Source organism: Passer domesticus, chromosome 12 (assembly GCF_036417665.1).
Source record: "Passer domesticus isolate bPasDom1 chromosome 12, bPasDom1.hap1, whole genome shotgun sequence".
NCBI classification, from domain to species: domain Eukaryota; kingdom Metazoa; phylum Chordata; class Aves; order Passeriformes; family Passeridae; genus Passer; species Passer domesticus.
This window is the reverse complement of record NC_087485.1, coordinates 15,599,585-15,608,666: the sequence shown is the minus strand read 5'-3', so window position 1 is coordinate 15,608,666 and position 9,082 is coordinate 15,599,585. Positions and strand designations below refer to the sequence as shown.

Here is a 9,082-nt window from a genome sequence, read left to right as displayed (position 1 = left end):
CCCCGCCCCGCCGCGCCCGCGCCAGGCGAGGCCAATCCACCGCCGATGCCCGAGCCCCCGGAGCAGGGCAGGGTCACCGGGGCAGGGGACACCGGGACGCGTCCGGGGGGTTTGGGATGTGTCCAGAGAGGGGGACTGCACGCCTCTGTGGCAGCTCTGCCACCCGCAGTGTAAAGAAGTTCTTCCTCATACTGATGTGGAATGTGTGTTTTAGATGACCGGTATTGCTTCTCGCCGTGTCGCCGGGCACCACTGAACCGACCCTGGCGCCGTGCTCTGGACATGCTGGTGTGGTCTGATGAGATCCCCCTCACTCTTCCCCAGGCACACGTCTCGCAGTCCCTCCTCATCACAGAGATGCTCCAGACCCCTCCTGATCCTTGTGGTCTCTGCTGGACCCTCTCCAGCAGCTCCTTGCCTTTCCTGAGCTGCCCCTCTTTCGGGAGGCGTGAGGAGCGGGACGGGAGGGGCCCGGAGTGCGCTGTGTGTGAGGGCACGGGAGAGGACCGGAGTGCGCTGGGTGTGAGGGCATGGCGGGACCGGCCCGGAATGCGCTGTGTGTGAGGGCACGGCAGGACCTGAGTGCGCTGTGTGTGAGGGCACGGCAGGACCTGAGTGCGCTGTGTGTGAGGGCACGGGAGCGGAGTGCGCTGTGTGTGAGGGCAGGGCAGGACCGGAGTGCGCTGTGTGTGAGGGCACGGGAGAGGACCGGAGTGCGCTGTGTGTGAGGGCACGGCAGGACCTGAGTGCGCTGTGTGTGAGGGCACGGGAGCGGAGTGCGCTGTGTGTGAGGGCAGGGCAGGACCGGAGTGCGCTGTGTGTGAGGGCACGGGAGCGGACAGGAGTGCGCTGTGTGTGAGGGCACGGCGGGACCGGAGTGCGCTGTGTGTGAGGGCACGGCGGGACCGGAGTGCGCTGTGTGTGAGGGCACGGGAGCGGACAGGAGTGCGCTGTGTGTGAGGGCACGGGAGCGGAGTGCGCTGTGTGTGAGGGCACGGGAGAGGACCGGAGTGCGCTGTGTGTGAGGGCACGGGAGCGGAGTGCGCTGTGTGTGAGGGCACGGCGGGACCGGAGTGCGCTGTGTGTGAGGGCACGGGAGCGGAGTGCGCTGTGTGTGAGGGCACGGGAGCGGCCCGGAGTGTGCTGTGTGTGAGGGCACGGGAGAGGACCGGAGTGCGCTGTGTGTGAGGGCAGGGCAGGACCGGAGTGCGCTGTGTGTGAGGGCACGGGAGCGGCCCGGAGTGTGCTGTGTGTGAGGGCACGGGAGAGGACCGGAGTGCGCTGTGTGTGAGGGCACGGCGGGACCGGAGTGCGCTGTGTGTGAGGGCACGGCGGGACCGGCCCGGAGTGCGCTGTGTGTGAGGGCACGGCAGGACCTGAGTGCGCTGTGTGTGAGGGCACGGGAGCGGAGTGCGCTGTGTGTGAGGGCACGGGAGCGGCCCGGAGTGTGCTGTGTGTGAGGGCACGGGAGAGGACCGGAGTGCGCTGTGTGTGAGGGCACGGCGGGACCGGAGTGCGCTGTGTGTGAGGGCACGGCGGGACCGGAGTGCGCTGTGTGTGAGGGCACGGGAGCGGCCCGGAGTGCGCTGTGTGTGAGGGCACGGCAGGACCTGAGTGCGCTGTGTGTGAGGGCACGGGAGCGGAGTGCGCTGTGTGTGAGGGCACAGCGGGACCGGAGTGCGCTGTGTGTGAGGGCACGGGAGCGGAGTGCGCTGTGTGTGAGGGCACAGCGGGACCGGAGTGCGCTGTGTGTGAGGGCACGGCAGGACCGGAGTGCGCTGTGTGTGAGGGCACAGCGGGACCGGAGTGCGCTGTGTGTGAGGGCACGGGAGCGGAGTGCGCTGTGTGTGAGGGCACGGGAGAGGACCGGAGTGCGCTGTGAGGGCACAGCGGGACGGACACGGTCCCGCCGGGCTGATGGAACACCGAGGCTCTGCCGTGTCCCTTTGTGCCAGTGACTGCTACGATGTCACCATGGACTGGTGGCCTGGGCTCTGAGTCTGCCATGGCCCCCTGATTTCCTCTACAAAGCAGCCGTGGGATCGTGCCACGGGAGCAGCAGGGAGTGGCGCTGCCCCAGCCCTGCTCTGCTTTTGGGGCTCCCCAAAAGTGCCTCCCTGTGCTGAGCCCCTGCTCCCCAGTCCGGTCCACACTAAAAGACATCCTGACCTTCAGCCACGGCCCTGTCTCTAGAATCAAATAGAAAAAAACCCCCACACTCCCCCCAAAAGCTGACAAAGGTAATGGCCTTTGTCAGACTGGGTACAAAGACACTTTAATAGCGTCAAAATAGCAATGCAAGTATTACTGGCACTCTCATTTAATAGCTTCAATGTAACAGCTTCAATCACGTTAAAAAAGTTACTTTCACACCCCAAATTTCAGTCTTTATTGTTGGTCAGTCACACTTTTATTACAGGCTGGTAGGTTTTCCACTCGTATTTTTAGATTTAATTTAACCGAAGAAACAACCCCAAAAGCTGTTCCACCATTATGAATAAGCCACAGCTCCCTTAAAGCAGGGATAATAAAGATGTATTTACCAAATATTTCTGGTCTAGTTTTAAACTGTAACAAAATGTGTCAAGTGCTTATTTCTTTAACAACTCTGGCAGGGAATGCAGACAAAATTAGCGGAGCGGAGTTAATTTATTTTGGATCTTTCCATGTCACACCCTCCAGATGGATCACAGGAGCCCATCCGTCCTGCCTGAAAAGCTCTCATCCATCCTCGTGTTCTGAGAAGCACGTTCAGACCGGTTGAAATTCGGGGCTATTTCGGAAGGATTTTAGCGTTTTTAGCGCTTCAAAAGGAAGGATTTGGTTTGTCCTTCCCCGTGGGCAGCAGAGGGAGCCGTTGTTCTACACAACAGTATTTGGTGCTCAACGTTCAACCAGAAAACAAAACCAAAAATTGTTTGGGTTGTGGGTTTGTTTTTGTTTTTTTTTTTTTTGGGGGGGGGGGGGGTTTTTTTGTTTGTTTGTTTTTGTTTTTGCTTTTTTGCCGCGCAGTATGTTCTCCCAGATGAAGCTTTAATCTATCTCGTACATCTCTGCTGCTGTAAATTCATGCTCCATTATACCACCATATGCTTGGCTTCGCTCAGAGAAAGCTGCAGTAATCCCAATACTTCATCTCGCTTCATAGATATTTGTGTTGCGGCTTTCGCTGCATATTGTTTGCTCACACACTTAAAGGTTATGTCTTAATAAGTTGTTCTGGATGAGTTTATTAGCAGGGAGCTGGCAGTTGATGAGTTTTTGTGTTTTGAGAAGGTGTCGCAGTTATTGCCAATTACGATCTGAGGCTCAGGAAGCAAAAAGGGAGAGTTTGGTTCATTGAAGAAATCTGGAGGCAACAGTGCTTTAAGTTGTGGATCATTCTTGGCTCGTCAGATGCCTGGTTTGTTTTTCAGCCACTCCCAGGTATAGATCATTTCCTCTGCAAACAGGGCAGCTCTAAATGCAAAAGCATAAAAGATGGACCAGGATTTTTCAGAATCAGTTGAGCTGTTTACACTGCTCAGAACCTTTAGCTGTGATGCAGAAATAGTGGATTCCTGAAAGTTCTAGACACTTCTGATATATCCACAGAATTCTGTGTACCATTTATATAGACGAAGGATGGTAAACAGAAAAGAGATGCTTTAAAAAGACTTTTTTCTGTTTTTTAAACTTATATTCTGTATTATTTAGGAATGTCAATTTTAGCTGTCAAAAATGCTCAGTATGCATTGGTTTGCAAGTAATAATGCACTATGTGTACATTAGTAATTCAGCAGAGCTCTCAGGACTACTTGAGATATGTAAAAATCTCCAGGAGATCACTTTCAATAAGCAGGATCCTTCACAAGCCCTTTGAGACTCAATTTCAAACACTAGAGGGATTCAAGAAAAGCTGCTGATTTTTTCCCCAAGGTTTTAATCACTATCAATGGTGACTTTCTTTAAGTAATACTCACACTGACCTCATAATCACCCTTGGAATGACACCATATTAGAGTCATAACAGAATGCATGAAAACACTCATGAACAAACCATCTCATCCCTCAGGCAGTTGTAAATAAAGCAAAATATTGATGGTTATGACAACACTCTGCAAACTCTGTGTTTAGCATTTCTGCTTGGAAGATACACTGGAAATCCTTGCTTGATCAAATCCTTGCTTCATGAAATTCTTGCTTAGTCATCTCTGACCTAAATTAAAATTTTAATAAAAATTAATCACAGAAACATTGCTATAAAAATTGGCAGACAATAAACATTGCAAGATTTTTCCACCTTACAGAAGCTGAAGTATGATACTATAAGAAAAGTAATATTAAAAAAAGAAAATTGAATTGTGTTTGATGAGAAAGAAATTAAGAAAAATTTACAGCAAGAGTAGAAACTACAATCTTCAATAATTAACAGTGATTTTAAAGCATCTAATTAGTAATTATACAATAACATTGTGCCTGCTCCAAATCTTACCGAAGCCATAGAAGATTTCCCCTTTAATTTCCATTGTCCCGTAAACAAATACGCCAATGCAGACAGGGATTATTTGCAATGCAACACTCTGAATGGTGCCTCAGCAGTGGGCTCTAATAAACAAACAAACAAACAAACAAATAAATGTGTCATGAGAATCATTGTGCCATGGCTTTGCAAAGAGCTGTATGCAATAACAGCAAAATACAGTGGAATGGATTTGGGAATGGAATGATCTCCATGTGTGAGGAGATCTCAGATTGTAACAGACAGGAGTGAGAAAAGGAAAAATACTACTCTGTACAGTTTTGTTGACAGATTTTTAAATTACATTTAATTTCAAAGACTAAATAGCAAATGTTTTGTAGGAACATAATCCATATAGTGCCATCAAATGTGAGGAGCACATTCAGGTGTTTCCTCATGCTCTACACACACACACACACACACACACACACACACACACACATATATATGTATATACATATATAAAGTGGGGTACAGAAGCTGTGATTGTATATTACAGATACAATCAACCTGCAAACTACTTGAGTTCATGTGTAATTTTCCTCTGAAGTAACTATACACACACACACACACACACACACATATTTATATGCATATTTCCTATTTTAGGATTGCTATACTCATGGATTTGCTCTGCTAGACAGGTGTGCTGTTTTAACCTGGCTGAAGCCATTAATGGGATTTTTATTACTATATAGATATATGCTCTTACACCGTAATTTTTTAAAAACACCTGTTTTGGGGTTTTTGTTGCATTATCAAGAAGTAGAACATGAAAGCCTTTGAGTTTTTTGGCTAAAATGTTCTACTCAGGTAATTAATTCTCCTTCCTCATATTGTCCCATGGGAAGCAGCTGTGTGTAATGAGCTGGAGCACAGCAAAGCCAGTGAAACAGGAACTCTGCGTTATCAGCACATATACGAAGTGAGAATGGGCTGAGGCTTAACCAGTTCCTGGTTTTCTTTAGGAATTGTGATATTTTTCTCTAACAATATTTACTGTATTGTTAAATTTCCACAGGGTTAAGGACTTAGTCTCTTGTTTGTTGGTTTGGCTAATGAGGACTGTATTGTTTTATTGTCCCTTCTTAAAGACTTTTTCCCATATTTCAGGTTCAGAGTAGGAATTAACTTGAATGGGACAAGTGTATTGACAGTTTAGAGCCATTGCATTCAGCTGAGCAGGTAAAGCACTGCCTGTAAGAGATCAGGATTGTCCTTCCTTAGCTCTCCCTGCAGTGAACATTTCTTGTTCTGAAACACGTTCCCCAGCTCCCAAAAAAATCTGAACTATGAATTACAGGGAGCAGACAATTTAGAAATATTCCTCTAAGTTAAAAGGAAAGCTGTTGCTGTTTCCAGTAGTATTGTATTACTTAGTACAATTAGATACTCTCAGTTTTAAAGAAGTGTTCATTTATGAGTTTTATAACTGTTGCTACACATAGATGTGGAAGTTTACCTTTGTTGTCCACCAGAATTATTTCTGCTTTAAAAAAATCAAAACAATCTGAAATTAACCCTTCCATATTCTTTGAACTTCATAAATTTGTAGCATGGCTCTATTAAAAGATACTGCTGTGTAAAGAAGAGATGCACTAAGCCAGCAGTTCTCTCCTGGTAGTAACCGACATGAACTAGTGCTGGTTTTTACTTATTTTTGGAAATGACACATGTATGGGATGCACTAGATTTATTTTTTTTCACTGTTAAGTATTTATTGCATTCCAACTATTAAATTTTGCTGTAGCCTATGGAAAGATGTCTACTTTAAATGGTCTGCAACATTATTGGTTCCAAATATTTAAATATTTTATATATTTTAAATATTAAAAAATAAAATTTATTTTATTTTATGGAATAAAAGATGCACATTGATATTGAAGTTACCCACTTTATCTCTGTTTCCCACTGTCTGTTTCGCCTTTTGGCTGCTGTTTCACTGAGATGAAAAGAGAGACAGAGGAATAAATGGGGGGCAGATTTCACAGAAAGCTAGAGGGGCGTGATTGAAAGACTAGAGCTGGGAGAGGAAAGGTGAGACTGGGGTAAAAAGCAATGCTTGCTCATGCTTTACTTTTGTCATTTGTTTTGCTTAGGTCAAGGTGTGCTGAGAAGGCCTGGGCTGACCCTGTAGAGCTTTGGCTGTTCCACACCCCCGGGAGCTGTTCTAGGAGGGAGGAGTGGAGCAGGACAGAAGGGAATATCCTAACTGCATTGTGAGAAAAGCAGGGATCTGCTGCCGGAGCCCGGCGCTACCTGCAGTTATTTCCAACAGAATTCCACAAGAGGTAAAATGACTGCCTTCAGCTTGGCTCACCACACTTCCATACCCAAGGCTGTGCTTACTGCTCTGCCTGGGGTTAGGGTAACACCTAGGGTTAGGGCACATTGCAGCTGCAGAGGGCATGCCAAGGGGAATGCAGAACTGCCACAACATGGCTCCCTCCACAGCTTTCTGCTTGGCAACAGCCTTAGAACACATGAGTGATGTATCTTTCACAGAGGCATCATTCCTCACTGATTCCTTGGGTGTACAAACAGTATTTTCTCTGTATCACCTTTACATGATACAGAGCTGCCATAAGCTTTGGTTTTCAAATTTCCAGCATTAACATGCTTGAGTATTTTTAACATGTAAGAGCATAAAATGTAAGTTAGATAAATCAGAATATTAATTTAGGTTTGTATCACTGTTGAGCTTCTTTAATTTTCAAAGATGAAGGTGAGATAATGACTTTAAAGGTGGTTTCTGCCCTTGTTGGTAGTATATTAGTCTTTATCACTTACTAAACCAGAGCATTTCTCACAATAACTGTTCTGATTGACACCCTTGCTAATTGTGATGTACAGTAGAAGATATCTCAAATGAACCAGACACCAGTGCATTGTACTGTCACACTGTTTGGAGTTATTTAAACAAACGTTATTTTCAAAGGATTGTTTATAGAAATCTCTTGCAAGTGCCTTTCTGTTAAATGTGCTAATGTGTGATACTTCAAACTTTGCTTCCTCCTACCTGGGAGCAAACCCCTCTCAAACCCAGGAGGTCTCTGTGGAGGAGGGTTGCACTGGGCACTGGATTGAGGTCAGTCCCTCTGTGGCTTTCAGAGCTACTGCCCTTGGCAGGTGTGGGCTCCCTGATTTTGTAGCAGTTGTCTGCTCCAGACCCTGGAAGCCTTCACATCCCAAGCCACAGGGCTGCAGTCCAGTGATGTCCTTCCCAGAACTGGGAATCTGGAAGGCCAGGTTTCCCAGCAGCCCTTTAGGCCAGATGCTGAGCAGCTCCCCAGAAGCCTGCCTGGCAGAATGGAATCAGATACATTTTCTTTGCCAAATCTGCACATTCTGACAATATAATTTGTTCTTCTGAGTCAAAAATAATTTGGGTTTCACACATAAAGAAACATGATGACCAAAACAAAAGATACTGAAGTTATGGAGAATTACACTTGTGAATAGGAAAGACAAGCAAGAATGAATGGGTTCTTTACATTTATTGCAAGATACAAATAAGTGAAAGAAATTGGAACAAGATTTACTAAGATTTAGTGTTTGGCATATGTATTTGTTGTATTTTATGTATTGAATGTGAAAACAGCAGTCTGCTTCTCAGAGACATTTTATTAAGGCAGTGTGGGGATGGAACACAGTCTTGTGAAAAATGAGCATTTAGAGAACAGGGTAAAGTCATGTAAAAATAATTATTTTAAATATTTTTTCTGTGTTAGTCACAAGTAAAAAAAATATCATGTAAAGACTTAGGGGCTTAAGAAAAGCTTTTCAAACTGTTTAGGGACATTATTAATGATGTGTTTTTACTGGTAAGCACTAAGGCACCAGCCAGAGAAAACAGAGTATACCTTTAGAGTGTGACTAGAGTGACCATTGATTGTGACTGTCTTGTCTGATTTCAACCCACCTCAGGTATCCCTTTTTAATGTGGTGCTATAGCTGATTTAATGTGATTATAAGTCATGTAGGAGGTGTTTCCAGCTGCATACGAATGTCCATTTAGGTACATTATTGTAATCAAAACATTTCCTCTAACCTTAGACTTGTATATAGCACACCATGCTTAACAGCAGAAAGGGTCTTCCAGCTGGTTGAAATAAACTGGAAAGTAATTGTTATGAATTAATGAAAGATACTGAAAAAGTCACTAGCTTTTCCCTTTTGGAGGAGGAATTCTGCTTTTAGCATGACAGAAGGTGTTTCTTGCACTCATTTCAGCACTAGATTCCAAGAAAAATTTGTGACTTATAGAGAGAAAGCTGCATAAAGAACTAGCAAGGATTACACAACAACAGCTGTACTTCTGAATAATTTAGGTTTAATTTGCAAAATTATACAGGAAAGGATTATCACTTGTACTTGCATTTGAGAAAATGGAGCTACAAGTGTTGTTATAAAAAGTGGCAATGTACAAACCGTCTCAAATCACACAGGGGCTGTTGTGTCACTCTGGGCTGGATCCTGCAGAGCTGCTTGCCAAGACACTTGCAGAATCCTGACTGGGGAGTAAATAGTGTAGGAAGAGCTTCCTTTGGCTGGATGTGCAGCAGAGCAGAGCCCTTCCTG

General features: G+C 45.6%; 1 long non-coding RNA gene across 1 annotated transcript; it reads right to left on the bottom strand.

Annotated features, from left to right (window-relative positions):
* Nucleotides 1-3,204: 3,204 nt before the first annotated feature.
* On the bottom strand, nucleotides 3,205-6,655 carry LOC135279734 (uncharacterized). Its single transcript, XR_010346927.1, has 4 exons — nucleotides 6,579-6,655; nucleotides 4,475-4,587; nucleotides 3,969-4,198; nucleotides 3,205-3,459 (listed from the first exon to the last, which is right to left on the bottom strand). It is a non-coding gene; the product is annotated as an uncharacterized LOC135279734 (long non-coding RNA).
* Between the last annotated feature and the right edge of the window lie 2,427 nt (nucleotides 6,656-9,082).